Genomic DNA, 15,246 nt, shown 5'->3' with positions numbered 1-15,246 from the left:
TGGGAACATTTTGCATACCCAAGGCTCTTATTCTGTGCAAAGAGCTTTACTGGAGGGCTTATTCAAACAGGCGGGAGAGAAGAAATGCTAAAACTTGTAAAATCTTAAATGTACCAGAACACTGCTGTCCCAGTACTATGATCCATGCGAGTTTGAAATCTATTTAATCCAATATCAATCATTAGGTACGAGGTTGATGTGAAATATCAGTATATTTTCCTAGTCTAGTTACTCAGTGCCATCCAAAACAATCAGCAACAATGAAATTGGCTCTTTAGAAAAATTACTCTGAATACTCTCTGTCAGTTCATGAATCATCAGCATTAGAATGCCTGGAAGTAAAAAAATGCTGTTAAACTGTTATGTGATCTTGAAAGTGTATTAGATTATTTTCTTAAAAGAGAATAAAAATAATTATACTACAAAAAATACAATAATTAATTAATTTACTGAATTTGCAGTATTGAATAGTGAATTCTAAATCTGTAATAAATTGGACTGATCAGTTGTGAGCAAGAAAGGAGATCATGAGAGACTGACTTGTAGAGAGAACACGCTGAGGGTGGAATAATAGAGGGAGATCTTAATGAAGCTGTTAATTGCGCTGCAGACTCAGGTCAGACAGACTTATCCTCCCTGAAATTATGACTTTATTATGAGTGCTGACAGGGGCTTTTTTGCACTCCTTTTCTTTCTATACAAGAAAATGTACATCTGTTTAAATTCAACAAGACAGCTTACATTATATGTGACAGGAGGAGATTTATGTATGGTATCAGAATAGCGCAACTGTATAGTGTTTGGGGGTCCATGAAAAGGTTGTGAAAAAAATACTTTAGAAATAAATAAATAATTAGTTTTAACTAACTAAAAAAAATAAACAATATAAAATTATAATAAAATAAACATTTTAATAATTTGAAAAAATATTTAAATGTTATAATCTAACAGTATATTATTATGAGTATAAAAATGATAATGCAATGTAATAATGTGCTTTATGTAATGTAATTTTTCCACATATTTGTAATATTGATTTTTTTTACAGTATAAATTGGGGCTTTATTTGTCAAAATATATCCAGCTAATTACATTTTGCAAAAGGATGCAAAAAAAATCTTATTTGGAGGTCTGTGACATCTAAAAGATTGAAATACCTGATTTAAAAGAGAGCACACATATTCATGCAAATACACTCTTGTAGACTGATTAGCATATAAACTTAAGGGAAATTACCTTAAACAATGAACTATATAGTGCAACGCAAATATTTGTTTATAAAACGCATAGGTCTTCCTTTGAGACACAAAAGAAGTTGTTAGGCACAATGACAGCCTCGGTCACCATGTACTTTCATTGTATGATGCAAAAAGATGCAAAGGTAGCGAATGGTGAATGGGCTGTCATTTTACTTAACACCTCCTTTTGTGTTCCAAGAAAGAAAGAAAGAAAGAAAGAAAGAAAGAAAGAAAGAAAGAAAGAAAGAAAGAAAGAAAGAAAGAAAGAAAGAAAGAAAGAAAGAAAGAAAGAAAGAAAGAAAGAAAGAAAGAAAGAAAGAAAGAAAGAAAGAAAAAAGTGAACAATATGAGTAGGCTAAATGATGACAGAAAGTTCATTACTTTTAAAGACCTGTCACTTTAAGGCATCTGCTGATGCACAATGTATATCTGTGATCTCCACCAGGGGAGGGACAGTGTTGAGCTTGAACGCATGAGACTGTAAAAAACAACAACAAAAATACAGTGGCGTCATATTTGCAACACGAGATCATGCACGTGTTTTACAAAACTAAAATCACATTATATTCAAATAAGACAATAACGTGGGTTTTTTTTTAGCAATGGTTTCTACAGTCTACCTTAAACGCTTAGAAGGGGGAGGGGGCAAGTGCAAACAGTTTCATAAAAGGACAAGTGTTTAAAAAGCGATCCTATGAATAGGCGATTAGGGAAACAGGAAATTAATTTCTAAATTGAAATCAATGCAAAAACACGCAGCAACGATATGGTGATGGTTGAACATTTCAGTCTGTCATGTATCTGGGGCAAAGGAAAATATCTTGGATGGTTCAGTAGCGCCGCAGACAAAGGAATGCACGCGCAGCTCAAACTGCTGCATCACCTCATTTCAAATGCCCTCATAACATTGATTCATTCAGACGCCTGTTAACTCACTCGCTTAATTACCGGGATTTATTAATTCATGCATGAATTAAATAAACTGACTGACTGAATCCAATCCGAAAGGAAACATATATGTAACATATATGTACACACACATATAGCCTACATATATATATATATATATATATATATATATATATATATATATATATATATAATTTTTTGCCTGCGATTCCCAGAATAAATCACCCAAAATTATATCTATCTATCTATCTATCTATCTATCTATCTATCTATAATTAGTGTTGGCTTTTCGTAGAAATGCATAAACATGAATAAGCGAAAAATTCTGCGAAATAAAACAGCCAAGTCATTCATAACAACATATTCACATAAACTTCTATAAGTACCAAAAAATGTGCTATAGTAAATAACGTTTACAAATCTCCAACGTTTACATCAACGGATATCTCTCTAAAATAGGGTAACATCACATTACATTCCCGAACGCTCGCGCCCGCGCTTATACATACTTCTCTACTGGTGTCCGTTAAATTAGTCACATTATTCAACGCGGAACTTAATGCGAAACACCTGCTTCAATTGAGGGAAGTTCACCGGTGTTATTTGAAGACCGGAGATGCAGCATTCCAGTGCGCGCGCGCTGAAAACGGTCCCTCTTTACTTTAAATGGTAGTCGAGACGTTTGCATTGGCTGCTGAACCAAATAAGGCTCGCAGTCCCTTACACAGCAAATATTCTGCTGATTTTATGGAGATTAATCAGAGTGTGTAATGCAATGGCTGTGGTTTACATCAGCGATGAGCTGCGCGGAACAAAGACCGCTTGCTTCCCATTTTTACAACCCACTGCAGTAAGCACATTTTCCGACAAGCCGTGTATTTCTATCCGACTGCTCTTTGAAACAGCGATGAGCTAATACAGCCCATTCTCTATAGATTAAACCCTCATGCGTATTTATATAAAACCTATTAATTGTGATTATTCGTAACGTTACGTAAAAATCATATGATGTTAATAATATTAACCTCCTATATTTTTTTAACTATTGCAACCAGCTTGATTTCGCAACTTAACCATTCAATAGGAAGAAAAGGAGGCGGGAGTCTACACCGGGGGTCTCCGTCGTTGTTATGATCGGTCAAGGCCGAGTGACAACTTCTTTTCTTTAAGCGAAAACAAGCCCTGCTTGACCCCTCCTCCCCCCGGGATCGCAGTGCATCCCACTACTACCAAACACACACTCAAACTATTGTCAATGCTGCACAACAGGATGTGGTAACCGTGCGTTTTAAAGGGAGTGTGTTTTCAGCTGAAGTAAACCCAAGCAGGCATGCGGTCGAGTTTTTTTTCCCCCTTATAAGTGATATTTGACAATACTTTTTTTTTTGACACAAAACCTCCAAGTACCTGGTAGTTGTGAAATGGCCCACGCAAGAACGCAAGTTTGGCGCTCCGTTTCTATTTACGACAGACGAATCACATGTAACGCACAGGACGCATCGAGCAAAAATAATCATGCAACTCACCTTCAGCCTAGTTATTTTTTTTTTTTTGTGATCCAGCCCTCTTGTCCGTTTAGCAAATAGTAGTTTTTTTTCACATGATGACTTCCTTGCAGACTCCTAAAGCCCCAGGGCTGCAGGGAGATCACGTTTGTGGTGCACTCTGTCAAGATTTCTTTTTCTTTAGGAGGGAAAAAGCACGTTTATGGTTGTAAAAGTGTTTGTAAAATGTGTGTATGTGTGTGCGGTGATCTCTGCAGCGTGCGGCTCCGTCTCCTCTGTTTGTTACACTCGAATGAAACGCCTACTCTCAATCGCTACATTGTTGACATTCGCGCGCTGACGTCATCCCATCCCTCATTCACAACATAGCGCGCGCTGCGCATTGCGTTGCTGCCTCCAGCGGCAAATACGTGCGCAGCCGCGGTTCACGAATTAAGAGTAGCGGGGACAGCCGATGTCTGTTCCGTGGCCAGTTACACCAGGACAAGCTTATCCTAAACGACGACTCAGACTCAGGCCCACGTCTTGAGAAACTTTTAAGAACAATACAAACAAATTGAAATTAAACGTTTGAAATGCGTGGAACTGAACAGACTACTGACCTGTTAGTTATGAACTCTCGTTTTCTACTATGCTGTAATTTAACTTTTTGCAGTATCAAGTTTATTTATTTAAAAAATGTTTTATATTTGTATTTGTTTATTATTTTTAATTTCTTATTTTTACATATTTCTCAGCGTAGGTTTATTTTTTTTAAGTCAAATTCTATAAAGGACTATATGCTGTGATTGGGATTTCACTATTAGGCTATAAAAATGTTTTATTCAAAAACTCTTAATTTCTCTTAATTGTTTTACACACTTACAAGTGAATATTCTCCTGTTTCTGTATATATAGGCATATACATTTTTAATAGGCCGTGATTGCTATTTTATCTTTGTAATATAAAATTAGCTTTTTCATACATTATTTTGTATTATTATTTGCTTTTATTTTTAAAAAGTTCCATGAAACTTAATATTTCTCTGTGTTTATTTTTGTAAAGTTATTTTAATATATTGTCACACATACCTTAAAGTGTTGACAAAAGTGCCAGTAAACACACTTAGACCATTTTTGATTATAAAAAAGAAGGAAAAATGAACTTCATGGAACTAAAATAACGTAACAGATAACTTGCAAAACTGTGAAAACATTGAATACATATTTTGAACAAAAATTATAATATAAAATTATATTATACTATAATCAGTACATTTGTAAGATAAAGCAAATGTGACTTCTCCTGTCATATATGAAAAATGCTCTTGTCCTGAGAAATGTTCAACCTTTCAGATATTAACCTTCATTATAAAGACACTTGTCTTATTGTTTGGTTTGTGTGGTTTTAATGCAGTTACATATTTGTACTTTTTTCATACCTTTTTTCACTATTAATGCAATATTATTATCATTATTATTTTTATTATTAGGCCTATTATTATTATTAACAACAAGAAGTTATACTGATTGTTTTAAACAACTAGCCTATTTGCAGCTCGAGTGCTGAGATGATGTTGTGTAAGCAGCCTACCTGGGGAACACAGCTCCTAATTCCAATATGCTTTGTGCCAAAGCATCCTACTTACTGTTTGCACAAGAGATCTTCAGCTGAAAATATTCTTATAGTGTAGAATCTGTCCCTTGGGGAACATGCATGTAATTATAAATTATCTAGCAGCAACAGACAGTTCATTTGTTTTTCTTATTTTTTAATTCAGGGCTCAAGTGTATACAAGAAACAGTACAGTAGTCATAGTAAATATGCATTTCAAAAATATTGAAATGTATTAAATAAACAAAGGCATTTGGCTACTTCTAAATATGAAATATGTGAACTTAGCCTAGTTATCAAGTTACCCTTTTCTTCCCACGTTTAGTACAGCATCTAGTGCTCTGAAGAATATCACAGTTACTTTAATGATTCACATGCGCTTAAATTCAAACAATCTCTCGCACTGTTCCAGCTTATATGCATATCACTCTCATATGGCTTTTACTGAAGGATCAGAACAATCATTTATGGCGTTGATTGTTGCACAAGAAACATTCACTAAGGACTCAATGTCCACATATGAAAAGCCAAGGAGTTCAAGAGGCATTCCTTCACTCTGTGGTCTTCTCCCAGGGGCCCCACCACGCTGTCGGATTGAGTGATTTAAGGCAAACTCATGGGACTTCTGATTCCCACCAACATTCTAGTGGACAAACAGACAGGTAGATAGATAGGAAGAACAAGTAAGATATAAAATAGACTTTGCATTTTGGACAGGACCTTTATTTTACTAGCTAAACTTCAAATGAGAGAAAGTGGCCTCACTGCAGCTTAAACAAACAAAAAGCCCCCAAACTTCCCTCTGCAATTACCACTTCAACACATTGTCATATCTAAGGCTTAAACAGAGGAATGAATTTCTCTGAACCTTGTTCAGCAAGACAGCGGACAAGTACTGACACATATATGTATGCACATATATATATATATAAGCATATCTTCATACATGCATACATATACAAAAATAGTGGTTTTCAGTTTGAATGGGTTTTAAAACGTAATTTATTTATGTGATGCAAAGCTGAATTTTTAGCTCATATAATTACTCCTGTCTTCAATGTCACACGATCCTTCAGAAATCTTTCTGATTAAGAAACATTTCTTATTATCAATGTTGAAAACAGTTTTGCTGCTACACTTTTTTCAGGATCTTTTTAATGAATATAAAGTTCAAAAGAACAGATTTTTTTGTTAAATAAATGACTTACTGTCACTTTTGATTAATTTAATGAAGAATTAACATATCTTACTGACCCCAGACATTTTATATTCTATATATATCTTCATTGAAACTTTATTTCTGATTTTAAAAAATCTCAATTGATTCTCAGTGTACAGTATATATATAAAAAATCAAATCGAGTATTTCTTACAACTAATCTGATGGAATGCACGCATATTTGTTAAACACTGAAGAATCATGATACAAATTTTTTGACATTGCGGTTTGCATTATTTATGGTCATGTACAATCCATATAACTCAGTCCTGCTCCTGGAGGACCAACACAACTGCTTGGAATTTTTTAGGTAATCCTAAAGAACATATTTAGGTGTTTCAGGTTGGTTTAATTAGCGTCGAAGCTAAACTTCGACTTATCACACCTTTTATAATAGCTTAGTGATGTATTATGTGTTTCAAAAGATAATCAGAGTTCTGACCTGCATAATGGAAAAGAAAAAATATGAAAATTGCTAAACATCTGTACAAAAATTGCCAAATAAATAATTTTATTGTTCTTGGTTGAAGTTCATCGAAGCACAGCGCAATATCAGACGACATGTCAAATCCCGAAAGCTGCCGAAAGGTATGAGTCATAACAGTAAGGACTGGTGTAAAATCAAAACAGGCCCCCTGAACCAGTCGAATGCACAACAGTCGGCCACACTTGACTCATTTCAGAGGAGATTAATTAACTTTGTGGTTGCTGCAGTGCAACACAGTGCCAAATGACATCCATATACTGGCTCGCTAAGGTGCGAGGCAAGTCCCGACAAAGGCACAAAGACGTAAACTCAGCCGTATTCTCAGAGGCCAGCCAATGTTGCATTTCAAGCCAAATGCTTTGATTACGTCAATTGCTGCTTCCCCAGCAGAGCCTCGGGGAGCAGGCTAACCGCCATTCACAACACAGACACCACACAGATACAGCTCAGGTTACCTACAGGACAGGTAACACTTCCCCCCTGAGAGCGCTGCACACCTCTGTGCACACAGGATGGTACACTTTCACCCACACACTCACTCATACATACACATGCAGGCTTAAAGATGAATAAAAGCTTTATAACAAAGAGAGAATTTTTGAAGAATATCTTGGCCACTCTTTTCAGTGAAGCCTGTAGCTGCAAAATAGCGACAAATATAAAATAAAAGGGATTCATATGCACTATTTTCTGAATCTTCACAAGTCATACAATAGTTTTGTGAGATATGTATTGCAGTATTAACTGGATATCTTGATCTCTGCCTCAGTTCTTATCTTATGTCATATATTAGTTTATAAATATTTATATTTGAGGTTGAATATTTAACTACTCAACTTTAGCACTCCAACTTAAACTTAAGTTTTTCACTTTATATTTATATTTTACTTAATCTTTATTTCAATTACAGTTTACAAATAAAATTTTTTTAGTTTTTTTTTTTTTGTTAACAGAAACAACACTGATTTACCAAGCTTACTTAGGAAAACATTTTTATGATGCTTTTATGTTTGTTTTCAAGCTTTAAAGCCTCAGTCCCCATTCATTGCGTCTGCATGGAAAAGAACAACCAGCACATTATTGATAGATTTCAGAAGAAAGCAATTCATAGAGGTTTGGAACAACACGAGGGTGAGTGAATGATGACAGAACCTTCATATTTGGTTGAACTAATCCTTTAAGCTCCATTTTTGGCGGACCTCTCTTTAAAATTTTGGACAGAAAGTTGTTACTCTGCAGACCATCTTCAGACATTCAGATGAAAGACAGAACTTCCACATTTGACAAGTTGTTATTGTACATTTGTCAGCTGAGGACAAGTGTGGGTGTTTATGCATGTACTATATGTGTGGGTGGTTAAAGGTAGAGTTTAACCCTGAGCCAACCCAATAGTTTTGTTCTTGGCAATATAAACACTGCATTTCTTGATCAGCCACATATTGTACTGAGAGCAAACCACCCAAACGATAACAGCGCTGTGTTTACTACCCTATTTACCGTAGTGATGAAAAGTGAGAGTGTACGCAAAAGGAAACGATGTAGCACATTTATCAGTGATGAATCATAAGAAAAATCCCTTTGAAATAATCTTAAGGAGAACACTTTCAAAATGTGTGCACTTGTTTAAAATAGACATATTAGATAACAGGCATTCTATAAATAATTACAGCATATGAATGTACTAAGATCGGCATAACAATGGATCTAATCCATTTGTACACATAAAACAACTTTGTACACCCTTATGATGTGCAGAGACAGAGTTGTACAGGCTGGCCATTGAAGCAAATCATTTGTGTAATTTATAAAATAACAATCTGTAAACTAAACCGCCTTTGCTCTGAAAGCTGAAAGCGCAAGCATATCTATATCTAAATACACTAAATGTCTATAATTGATGAGTTAGCACATGAAGAACCATAGGAATTAGCTCTGATGTTGAAAACAAAGCTTAAAAAAAACATCTCACCACAGAGAGTGTTGCTGTTCAGAGGTGTTGTTGTGATACTGCTGACACCCCACGAGCTGTGGCAATTATGAATCCTACACTCAATTTCAAATTAAAAATATCTAAGCTTCTACCACAGCAAACATGTTCCTTTTTTAAAAAGTTAGAGGTCCTTGAGAGATTGTATAAGTGCATAAATTATCACCGTTTGCTCATAATGCCTGAAGATGATAAGACTACGTATACGAGATACAGTAATGCACTCAGGCTATCATTTTTCCCCAAGTGATCTGTTTTCCACAGTGTACTAGTGACTGTGTGCATTCAGCCCCTATTAGCTGGATTAAACAGATGAAATCCTGTACATCCAGACTCTCTAATTATATTTCTGTAGATGAGCAGCTACAGTTCACTCTCTGGGCCATGTCTGACTGAAGCAAAGCAAACAGGGTGTGCGAGATGACTCATCAGTTTTAAAGCTGAGAGTCTGAAGCTCCTGTGTTGTGCAGGGAGATGTTCATCACTCCACACGTTCAAAGCCATTACCTTTCCACCCACGCCATGTCACCCACACACACAGGCGATCACAACAATAGCTGCTTGTGGTTTGTCTCTCCATCTCTCTCTCACAGTCACATTATCTTTCGATCATTTAGATTCTGTCTAACCTACATTTTCCTCCAGTGAATTTAAGGTTTTGAAGAATAAAACAGCCATGACGTTCTTCATTTCTTGTGTATTTACTGTTTAGCAGTTGTGTAGTCATCTGCTTCTCTAATTGAGACCAGCAGAATGGGACTTTTCACTGTTTGCATCACTTTGGCTCTCTGTGTTTGTGCATTTCAAACAAGCATTTCATTAGTGGTGGGGATTTTTCAAAAGCTTTCTGCAGGTTTTTAATACCGGAGGATGGCAACAAGTGGTTGCCTTTATGAGTGAGTCATTTGAATCATTTAGTTAACCAAGTGACTGTTTGAAACAAGTAACTGTTTTTATTTTTTATTTATTTTTTTTGAGAGAGAGAGTTTCATGTTCCATTAAATCATTACCTCAACCGATTATTTCAAACACAGATTTATTTAGGAATTAAACAAATGACTGGCGTTATTTATTTGAGTCAACCATCTCAAGTAAGATTCATTAAGCAATGAAATGAGTGAGTCATTGAATCAATTATTAAAAAGATTTGCTCAATAGCGCTAATTCATTGAGCAACAAAACAAATGACTACTTTTATGAATGAGACATTTGAATCACAGCCAACAATTCATTCGGCTACACGGATTCATTCAGGAAAGAAAAACAAATGATTGCCAGTGTGTCCTATAAAAAAGTATGTTCTATAAAGTGTGACTATGAAAAGTATTAAATGAAATTCATCCTCTATGTTGTTACTATGCCGTAACCTACCAGAGTCAGTTGCATTGATTCACTGTCATTAATTAATAAAGTTCCTTTATGAGTGAGTCACTGAATCAATTACTCAACTGATTTGTACAGTAGCACTACTTCACTGAGCATCAATAGAAATGAATGCATTCATGAATAAGTCATTTGAATAACAGCCAATCAATTTATTCAGCATCACTGATTCCTTCAGGAAAGAAAAACAACTGATTGCCTAAATTACATATTGTCTGAGTACTACATTTGAATTAGAAATTCATGACTTAAAAAAATAATATTCTATATAGTATGAATATGAGTAGTATGAATAAAATCTTGACATATAACATCCGCCATGTTTTTGTCATTATGGGACCCATGGGATAGTAAAGTGCCCAACAAATTACCACCTTTATGAATGAGTCATTGAATCAGTTACCCAACTGATTTGTTCAACTGCAAATTCACTAAACAATAAAAATACCTTTATGACTAACTTTATGAATGAGTCATTTAAATCAGCCAAACAATTCATTCAGCAATTGATTCATTCAGGAAAGAAATTTGTCGTGATAGTTAATTCAGTTTGACTTCTTTTAAAACTATGTTCATGAAAGAAAAAGCACAGAAAGTAACTGATAATATTGTTTCTAAAATGTTGCTCAATATTAATTTCTCGTTTTAATAAAGACAATTTTACAGCACTCTTACATGTGGCTCAGTATTGTTCTTCACTGTCACTTTCAAAGTGCCTTTTACAAGCACAAGGTCACATATATTACACTGAGGAAACTGTGTCACACCTCAAAGCTCCAACAAAACTGATTCTTGATGTTCGTATATTTGTCGTCTTGTACTTAAAGAAATTGGGAATATGTAAATTATGAAGTGATAACTGCTCAGTATGGTTTGTAAGCCACAGGCTCCATTAAATCAACGACAGGGACTCACAGTTTCAACAATTGCAATGTGTGAAAATGACACTGTTAAAATTGGGCCGTCATCTCACATCTTAAACAGGCTGATTTGAGTGAGAGGGAACATGTATCTCTTTAAATAGATCTAAAGCATTGGATCAGCATACATAAACCATTTAATTTACTTTCAGAGACATTATGAACCAGAAGATCATTTTAATGTTCTCCATCCTTTAGGTGCTGGAGGAAAAAAGCAAATCAAAGACCAGCAGCAGTGAGATCTCTTTGTCTCCTCTGAAGGGTCTCGGAGGAGCTGTGCTCGCAAGCATGCGAACAATCGCCCATAGCCACATTTGAAAAGGGCTGGCCAGGGAATCACTCTGATTAATGAAATAAGTTATCTGGAACACTGTGGAATTTATAGACTGATATACAGATATTATGACCCAAATTCTGGCCATTACTAAAAACTGCAACCACCTCTACCATTCCTAGCCTATTTCCAGGCAGTTACCATGGTTACTGGGAGAGAAAGAGAGGGGGAGAGGATGAGAAAGAGAGAGATCTAATACAAATTTCAGAGAAACTTTGTCACCAACAAAAAAAAAAAAAAGGAGAATTGTGATGTGTTAAAAAATGACAGGCATTTCCAAGAAACGCCACTAATAAAGCGTGCAAGACATAAAAAAAAAATACTTTGCTGTCTGGGGAATAGCTAATAACAACTCGTATGATTTTATTACATCAGTTTCTAACTCACAGTCGATTCACAAACTGTAACCCGGTACACAAAGACACAGAAAATGCCACGACCGCCCTGCAGTTTCTGTTCCTAATGACCTCACAGAAACCCAGGGTTCCTCGGGTCACCCTAAACCCGCCATAGTCTAGTTTGTCGTTTCTTGCCATTGCTCTGAACAACAAAAAAATAAAAGGCCAAGATGACAGCATCTCATTCGACGGCCCCTAAACAATACCCTCAGTCCTTTTCTCAACCTCCTGAACACTTAACACTGGCCAGAGAAGATACAAAGAGGAGAGAAATGACATCATGTGGATTGACAACAACTGTACTGCGCAGGTAACATTTAAACCTAATTTGCACAATACTTGTTATTCTGTAATACACGCCATCTCCCTTAAGTTTCTTTATATGAAGATATTGGCTAGTCCTTTTGCTAATGATATTGTTTTAATTTACTACTGCTTTAACTTAAGAAATTATGGTTTAGTTATTTTTTAATAAAAACTTAATGTACGTTGTTGTGTTCGTCATTGTTTGAATCAGCCCCGGTCTCATCAGCATCGCGCCAGCTTCCTTTGTTTGAGACAGGAAGGGTTTGCGGATGAACAGAAATGGCTTAAGCTCTATCGGCCTCTTCTGGTTGAAATAAGCATTACATCGTCAAAACATGAAAGGAATATTCCAAGGTAAACTCAATCGACGGAAAAGTGCTGATTACAAGACATGCACAATAAATCATTTCCATTTGTTCCTTTTCCTTTAAATAATGTCAAATTCTCGGCTTCCGTAAGTTTCACTGAGAAAATACAACACAGTGATAAAATACAATTCACACACTTGTAAAGACAAAACAACATTCATTTTAACACGATTTTAATGTGTAAAAATCTTTTACTAACATTCTTTGTGTGAAATTTACAGTCAAAGACACAGTTCACCAAAAATGAAAATTCTGTCATCAACTGTTGCTGGTCCCCAAACTATGTTTGTTTCCCACATGCTTCAAGACATCTTCTTTTGCGTTCTCCAGAACAAAGAAACTCACACAGGTTCGGAACAACTTGAGGTGTATTAAACTATGACAGAATTTTTATTTATAGCGGAACTCTCTCTTTTATTAAATTGAAAACGTATATATCAATCCTTAAATGATGCTTTACAGCGCAAATAATACACAAGTTTTAACGGAAGAATTTTAGAGCTTTATAAAACCTACATTTATGCATTTAAATCCTCCAAGAATATTTGTGTTTGGTTAAAAATTTAAAGGAATAATTCACCCCAAAATGAAAACGTTGTCATCATTTACTCTCCCTCTGTTCTAAACCCGTACGTTTCTTTCTTATGTTGAACAGAAGATTTGATTAGAAGAATTTTGAAGAACAGTTGTTGGTCCCCATTGACTTCCATTGTAGGGAAAGAAATACTATGGAAGTTAATGGGGACCATAAACTGTTTCCATCAACAAAATATATTCAACACAATAAATAAACAACAAAGTTTGAAATTACAAAATGTTTGGGTGAACTATCCCTTAATCTACCGAACCTCAAATATGACTAAATATAGAATTTAAGTATTATTGTTAAACATTTTTAAATGATCAAATTATCCTATTTAGATTTTGTAAATGTACAACTATTAAATGGAATTTAAGGATCATCCTGCCATCCTTAATATGACTACTCTAATGAAAGATTTATTATAAAACTCAGTTGCTGATAAAATGTGATAGTAGTGTACATATAATGTACATCCTGTTTATAAAATGTTGAAGTGCAGATCAGAAACAGCACAGACAGTCCCGAAGCATGTTTACCTGTTTGATTTATTTCAAGATGCGACCTTCACCTGTGTATTCCCGTTCCCAACAGCTTAAGAAATCAGACATCTTATTTACAGCACATAGTACAGAAACTTATTATGAACACTGAACTCCAAGAAAGAACAAATAATAATAGACCACTTCACTGTTAAACAAAAAGATTCCCAGTGACCTCACTTGAAGATCTTGAACATCCGAATGTGACTTTCCCCCGCTCAAGATTTTCACGGTAAAGTGAGCATTCCTCGAGAACCAGTCATGGTGGGATTGTGCAAATATGTGGGTTGAGTTGTGCTGGGGGCAACAAAGTAAACAAAGTGTGACATCTAAAAGGAATTTAAACTTAATGTAACAATCCGGCTATGATTTCTGTTAAATGAAGTATAGGGATGTAAAATTAGTGGTAAGAATGAGGAACTGAACTAACAGGAACCAGAGTGGGTCGACTGCCCCTTATCATAATTTCGTGATTTCTGCAGCATATTGACAAGATCATTCAGATCAGACCGTAATCTGGCTGCTCTCGATTTCATTCATGTTGCCTTAGCAAGCCTTTGAAAACTCTCACTCACATTTCTAAACTCCTAATTGCATTAATCGTGCCTAATTGCAAAGTGTGAGCGGTTTTGCTGCCAGACAGCAACAAAACAAGTCAAGTAAAATGCAAGCGATTCAACTCTAAGGCATCATGTGAACTAGAACTAGAAGAGCTTCTTTCCCACACTTGCAACAAAAACTATGAAGCGGATCTCTGAAAACCCTGGTTAAATTACCATACACAGTTAAATAAAGCAAAGAAACAAGAATACTGAAGTCATGATTAAAATGTTTCACATACACTCAAGTCCATTTGTTTTTTGTTCACTTAGAGCGATGGTTTTCAAACGGGATGTCAAAGGAAGCAGATTACAAACCGCACATACACACAGATCATCCCTTGTTTGTCCATAAACACAAGGTCAACATGCAAGGCATATGTAAGATACATCCCCCGATTTGAATCGATACATTATAACACTTTTTAGGGCGGACTAATCAAAAAAAGGAAACAAGTAAAGCATTTTTTTTTTGTTATTGTTGTTGCATAAAAAGGGGTTAAAATGAAAGTACACGCAAAGTGAAAGCAACAAAATAAAAATCTAAATTTAAAATGATATAATTAGCTTTTGTATGTAACTTTGCGATCACATTCTCAAGGACCAACTCCCACAGGGCATTCTGGGATGTTCAAGGAAGGGGAAAAACCTCATTTCCTTTTATACAGCTCTATACTCAAAAGCCCTCTTTTGAAAATAAATGTGTTTTCTGGCTCGTTTAGACCTGTAGATCTCTGAAAAACTGTGTTTATCAGCGGCCAACAGTCTGTGTTTTACACCCACCTAGCTTTAATTGTGGCCCTGCTATTGCATATCCTGCTGGATTCATGGGCACATGCAACGTAGCATGCACAGGGAAATGACCCACGGTCGTTTG

At 35.5% G+C, this 15,246-nt stretch overlaps 1 protein-coding gene across 2 annotated transcripts in view; it reads right to left on the bottom strand.

The window, feature by feature from the left end:
* The window catches only part of bach2b (BTB and CNC homology 1, basic leucine zipper transcription factor 2b), a 94,248-nt gene extending 90,277 nt beyond the window's left edge, over window positions 1-3,971 (bottom strand). For both annotated transcript variants that reach the window (XM_059512902.1, XM_059512905.1), the window contains exon 1: window positions 3,674-3,971. The gene's annotated coding sequence lies outside the window, so the exon portion shown is untranslated. The remainder of the gene's footprint in view (window positions 1-3,673) is intronic.
* Window positions 3,972-15,246: the final 11,275 nt, after the last annotated feature.

This window comes from Carassius carassius, chromosome 27 (assembly GCF_963082965.1).
Source record: "Carassius carassius chromosome 27, fCarCar2.1, whole genome shotgun sequence".
Classification (NCBI taxonomy): domain Eukaryota; kingdom Metazoa; phylum Chordata; class Actinopteri; order Cypriniformes; family Cyprinidae; genus Carassius; species Carassius carassius.
Note: the sequence above shows the minus strand (reverse complement) of the source record. Positions and strands in the feature narration are given on the sequence as shown.